This window comes from Rattus norvegicus, chromosome 2, assembly GCF_036323735.1.
Source record: "Rattus norvegicus strain BN/NHsdMcwi chromosome 2, GRCr8, whole genome shotgun sequence".
NCBI classification, from domain to species: domain Eukaryota; kingdom Metazoa; phylum Chordata; class Mammalia; order Rodentia; family Muridae; genus Rattus; species Rattus norvegicus.
The window spans coordinates 235,259,129-235,265,494 of NC_086020.1; the positions used below are offsets into that span (position 1 = coordinate 235,259,129).

At 42.8% G+C, this 6,366-nt stretch overlaps 1 long non-coding RNA gene across 1 annotated transcript in view; it reads right to left on the bottom strand.

Annotated features, from left to right (window-relative positions):
- Positions 1 to 6,156, bottom strand: part of LOC102546938 (uncharacterized) — a 52,470-nt gene extending 46,314 nt beyond the window's left edge. The window contains exons 1-2 of the long non-coding RNA XR_591376.4: positions 6,072 to 6,156; positions 122 to 438 (exon numbers count right to left, since the gene is read on the bottom strand). This is a non-coding gene — a long non-coding RNA (uncharacterized LOC102546938). The remainder of the gene's footprint in view (positions 1 to 121; positions 439 to 6,071) is intronic.
- Positions 6,157 to 6,366: the final 210 nt, after the last annotated feature.

Consider the following 6,366-nt stretch of genomic DNA (forward strand, 5'->3'; position numbering starts at 1 on the left):
GTGACGTTGGGTCTCAGTAAAGCCGTCTCACAGCTGAGACCTAAGGGGATGTGTGACAGTGGTATGAGTATTGTCGGGAAGGTTAAGCTCTCACAGACAGAAATGAGTTCTAGGCACCTACCAGGAAGCAGAACCAGGAGCAGAGTCGAGATACAGAGGAGAATCTGATAGGTTGCGTGTCTGTGTCTCTCATGAGATTCTTATTAGGATCAAAGCGCCAGCTTGTCGAGTCAGCTGTTGTGTTAGATCATTCTTCTCCCCTCTCCCAGCAGAGATAACTGCGCTGACTTAGTATTCTTTGCAGCAATATTGATGACTGTTCCAAGACCATCACCTCTTTGCCTTTTTGGCTTCAGGCTCATTCGCTATTGGCTTCTTTCCACCCAAAATTGTGTGGGTCAGTCTTAGTCATCTTCCATATTTACATGCCAGACTCTTCTGTATGAATAACAGAATAATAACAATCATAGCTATTACCACTGCCTTGAAAACAATGCAAATTTTCAGAGAACTTCTCATGTGAAAAGTATTGTGCTCAAAGTTTACTTATGTCAGGAGCCCGCTTGATAGTTCTCAAACTGTTATGACTCCCTAGCCCCATTTATTCATGTAAATGTGCACATAGCACTCTAGGTATGTAAAGTCAGACGAGGGGCAGTGGAAACACTTCTCTCTTCCCACCATGTGAATTGTAGGACTTAAACTGAGGTCATCAGATTTGGTGACAAGTGTCCTTACTGCTGAGCCATCTCACCAGCTCAAATGGTACATCATCTTCGGGGTACAGTGAAGGCTTAAAGAGTTTAATCAATGTCCCATATAATGCACCTAATGATCAGGATGATGTAGAATGTGAATATAGATCTAACCACGTCTATAAACTTCCCTCATAATCTTATAACATCTTTCTCCATCATTCCTGACTTGGCATCTTTGACAGACAATGATTCTTGGGAAGAACATAACAGGCAAGAAGGCAGATAGCGACACTTCTCTGTAGATAGTCTCAGAAGCCTCTATCACAATTATGCTCTCCATACAGTAGGTGTTTGCTTTGGGGTGGGGGAAAGTCACCATGAGATCTGGTGTTCATGCGCTAAATCCCTGAAAATATGAAATGTAAGATACCTTGACTTACATTCGTTCTTTTGTTTGAGTTTCAGACATTATTAATTTCCCTCAACAGAAAAATATGCACTGTGGGTGTCTTGAGACTGTCTGACTTCTGAGGAGAAGAGAGAGACCTTGAGAGAGTCAGAGTTCTGGTAGACAATGAAGGGTAGCAGCCCTCATAAACCACCCTTGTCTCAAGTCTGACCTTTGCCCCAATCATGGAATCAACATCCGTGGTGCCCTTCTTTGGTTTCTGCTTTGAATCTGGCCCAGGTCAATAGCCAGTAAAAGGAAATTGTGCTGAATTATCACAAATTTTATTTGTGCTGACTTATTGGAAATCAGGCAAGACAGATGAGTCGCGGCATCTGCACACTTGATTACCCCCTTCCCTGATTTTTTTTCCCCTGGCTTCATTTTGGATCTCTTTGCTACAGTGCTTTAGCTCTGACTTTGGGCACTGAATCATGCTCGAGGGTCCCATCAAGCATCGCGGCAATGTGATAAATCCATCCACAGTCTCGAAGTACTCATCCTGCACGTGACAAATGCAGAAACTTGTCAGGCTCCAAATGATACCGTAGGTCCTAGGCAGATACTCCCTCTGCTGACGGCAGGTGTTTCTTCTCTATCCGAAAATAATTCACTGAATAGATAATTGGTGAATCCCCGGTGGGAACGAAACTTGATTCTGTCTGAGCAGAGGTTACCAAGTGTGCCACTATAAAATAATTGATTTTGTGATGTGTTAAGTGGGGACACGCTCAAGCCTTCTGAACTTTTCACTTAGGGCCTCCGGCTGAAGTTGAACTAGCATCCCAAAGGTGAGGAACCCATGCATGACACAGGCAGGGCTTCGTGCTCCGACAGTCAATTTAACTTTCATTTTCTTTATTAATCTAATATGTTCTACCTTTCATGAGGACGTGACATGCAGAGAGTTTCATTAAAACAGCTCAGTCCTTATTGGCGATAACCACAGAAGGATCGCGTGGCAAAAGTCGGGAATTTTTTTATTTTATTTTTTTTCTTTAATGCTTATTGTTTTAGGGAAGAGGTTTCAGATGCGATAGGGAAGTCAGCCTAGCTACAGGGCGAATTTAATTGCAGTTTTAGAAACTTCTTTTAATCCTATAATAACAAAAAATTAAATCAGTGCTGACATTTTTTTGTTGCCAAAAGAAGGTAGTAAAAGGGTAAGGAAATAATTGTTAGTTCTGAGAATATAATTAGCAACTTTAATGCTTTAATCTGAAAAATGCATATTTTGAGCCTGGGTGAATGATTAAAGAAAAGATATTGAAAGTCTTTGAAATTTCTAACTGTGTTTGTTTTTAATTGTGAGTTGTGATCACTATAATTAGCTCATTTAGTGCACTTACGACATAAACAAATAGGGAGGAATTTCTACAAGTTCAGGGATATTTGAGGGCAAATAACTTGGACATCCTGGCTTCTGGCTTGCTGCCTTTAAGCCATTCTTTTAAGTCTGATGGTTTATTCTTTGCTTTGGAGAGAGGGAGAATGGTTAAGGGTTCAGACTGACACCCTGAGAGCCTGCTGCCAATGCTGGGAGGTGTGTGGAAGCTTGCTCCCAGGCTATGATGGTGGATCTGGGCTCTCCTGAACATCCTTGCCACAGGCCTCGTTCCTTGGAGCCCACAGACAGACAGGAGCGTGGGAGAAAGCAAGGGTCACAGGTAACAGAAGCTCTGTGGTTCAGAGGTTCTGCCTCCTCAAACCATCAGACCTCATTATTATGCACTTGGAGAGGGGAAGGGGGGAAAACCCAGAGGGATCTGGGGAATGAACTTTTGGGGGGGTCTTCCTTCTCTCAGAGGTGCACATTAAAATTCTCTCTTTCATTCATTAATGTGAGCACAAGCTTCCCGAGAAAATAGCTGGTGGGACCTCCCTTAATGAATAGCGGGCTCTGCTATGCTCTGGAGGCTTAAAATTGGGTTTCATTCCGCTGAGGATTCCTTGCCTTGTCTTCGCTTCTCTGTTCTTAACACTTCATGTTTGGTTATATTTCGAGAGCTCACCTAGGCTGTGACCTGCCACAGTCAGTCCTAATCGCTCATATGATTAGCTCAGGCCACCCACAGGTAGGCTCTTGTCAAGAGGCTCCCAGAAGTTCAGGGATTTTTTTCCCCCAACGATATCATTCGAAAGTTTCAACTCTGACAGTCACATGCAATCAAACTTGTTTTCATTACATTCCTTACTGGGCTTAGTTTCTAATCTGCTAGTTACGAATATAAAACTCTTCTTTTAGGGATTATTTTTACTTTGGCTTGAAAAAGAATCAACTCTCTCTTCCTCAATCTTCTTTTTTTCTTCCTCTTCCTTCTCCATTCTCTTTCTGCTCTCCCTCTCCTTTATTCTTGGCGTTTCATGGTTTTATTTCTTTAAAATTCTAGTTTCAACAGCCTTAGGCTTCTCCCCTGTCATCGGATTCTGTCTCAGCCATAGCTTTGCAATTGTGCATGCCCTCCTTGCAACCCCACGGTTGGGGCCTACATCATCATTTGGGCTGTGTTCATGAGCTACAAATTTTATGTTGCTGGTTTTCTTCTTGTGCTCATTTCTGAATTTCCAAGAAAACATGTTGTGCTTTCTACTTGTATATAATACCTCTAGGGACAGCCAGTATTAGATTTCCAATTCAGATAACGTTTTCGTGTGTGTGTGTGTGTGTGTGTGTGTGTGTGTGTGTGTGTGTGTGTGTGTGTGTGTGTTGTGTGCACATTAGTTTATTTGAAGGCTGGAGGCTGATATCTGGAGACCTCCTCAATTGCTCTTTACATTATTTAGTGAAGGAAGATCTCTCAGTTGAACCCAGTCTCCATGTGTAAAAGCTGTGGCTGGCTTTCAAGTCAATGATGGTCATGAGCAAGAGGACATGTCCTGTCCAATTTGTTCCTTTCTACCGTCAGGAAAACCACCATCTATTTGAACCCTGGCCATAATTCCATAGCCTTAACCAAGTTTGTTTAAGACTGATGGAGAATGTCCTGTGGGATATTCCAGACATTTAGGACCATGCTGAAGATCTAGAGAATGCTGTGATAGGGACAGTGATGGCAAGATCTGTTGGTCTCTGGGTAGGATATGGTGGGTAACACCTCCAAGAAGATGCTGGCTTGGCTAGGAACACGGGTAGGCTCATCAGGAGCTGCTCACCCAATTTCACCCAAAGCTAAGAACCACCAAGCAGTCATTCTGATGACAAAGGCATGTGAAAGTCTAGTGTAAAGGATGCTGGCATTTTGTTGGGGTTTTTCCTTAAGAATTCTTTTAACTTGTGGTATTTAATTTACTTTTATTGCTCCTCATATAGTTTAAGTACAAACAAATAAAAAAACCCCAGTGTATCATATTATGTAGGACAGGATTAATTAGCAAGGTGTAAATAGAGAAAGGCAGAAAGGTATTTAGGGTTAGGAAAAGTGTGTGTGTGAGGGCAAGTTAGTAAACCATTAAAAGCATGATACAATTGACTGAGGCTCCAGAATCAGCCTGGGGGCATTCGGGGTTCATTTATTTAGTATTTATCGTCTACTATGCCCCATGTTAGGTTGGACAGTTTTATCAGTTCATTGTTTAATACTGTAAAGAGTATTATGAACACGGAGTCTCATGAATCAATAAAATTTATAGCCTCAAATACTATCCCATATACTGGGCCACTTAAAACTTGTATGGCATATTCATAATCGTGATATTCTGGACTTTAAGCTATTGCTCCATTGTAATTGTCTACCACCTGCTGGCAAGCTCTTAAAAGCCATACCAATTGGTTGTCAGTGTTAAATGGTTAGCTCTGATAACATCCACTGGTAGCGTTATACAGACCGAGTAGACTGTATTTGTGTATTCTGTAACACACACATACACACGTAACAACAACAATTAAAGAGAAAAAAGAGGTAGTGAATTTAAAAGAGAGCGAGGGATGAGGGGAACAAGGAAGAGTTTGGAGTATGGTAAAAGCAGGAAAAGTGTAAATATAATCTCAAAAGTTATTTTTTTAAATTTGTTATTAGATATATTTCTTTACTTATAATTCAAATGTTATTCCCCTTCCCAGTGTCCAATCCATAAGCCCCCATTCCCTCCCCTCCCCCTCCCCCATATGGTTATTCCCCCTATACATCCCCCTTACTGCCCCCCCATATTCCCCTGCACTGGGGGTCAAACCTTGGCAGGACCAAGGGCTTCCCCTTCTACTGGTGCCAGATACTTTTCTTTCTGGGAGAATTTGGAGATCAGAGCACCAAAGTAGTTATTTGTTTTAATTAACTGTTAAAGGCCTCCTTGGAGCAGCATGGGCCCTCTTTCTGATTGGCACATTTGGGCCCTTCCAGTGTAACCCACGTGATGTGAGTCCTTAACAATGTGCAGCCTAAGTCCACACACTAATAAAGAAAAGGCAGTGCTGCTTGCGCTATAGGGAGAGTGGTTGTCTGTTATTTGCTTCTGCTGTTGAAAGAGAAAAATAAGTCTTAGATATTACAGCTGTCACCATGACATCTGTTGTTTCGGGATCTGTGGCTGCTTCGCTCACCACCTGACCCAGGCCCTCACCATGACATTCTGTCCACTATTAAACTGTGAAAGGCTTGCGCCCTCCAGGTGGGACTTCAAGGTTGACATACCAAGGTGTTTGTCTCTGTCCCCCTGACTGCCTCTCAATTGAAAAACACAGCTTCACTTGGTACAGAATTGATGGCAACCCAGGTCTCCCAGGGGTCAAGGGGAGCAGCTGAGAGCAAGAGTTCTTGAGGCATGGCCCTGTTCTGCTTTTTAATCACTTGTCACAGCACCGCAGGGCCTCGGCCCTTTCAGAGGTGTCGCTTTTTGTTCCTGGCTGGTAGTGGCTACAGTCTTGCTTTAGACAGATGACTCCAGGTAATAAAGCAACAGTAGGGGCACACACAGAGATCTCAACTTACAAAATAGATGCAGGAGGCAGGCGCCATTTGTTCTCACCAACACATGGAGAATGTGTGACTTTTAGGAAGCTCCTGTCTGGTTGCCAGCGTTAGTTGAGATGGTTAATGAGGTAAGAGAATGCTTACACCAAGCTGTGACATCAGAAGGTAGAAGAGAATTCTGCGGATAGGATGAGGCAAGCCCCTCCTAGACCCTCACTGGAGCACAGTGTGTATATAAATCAATGGGTTTTGCTGCTATGAAGAACTTTCCTTCTCAGAATTCATCCTTGCCTTCTCTATGTGTCCATTAGTT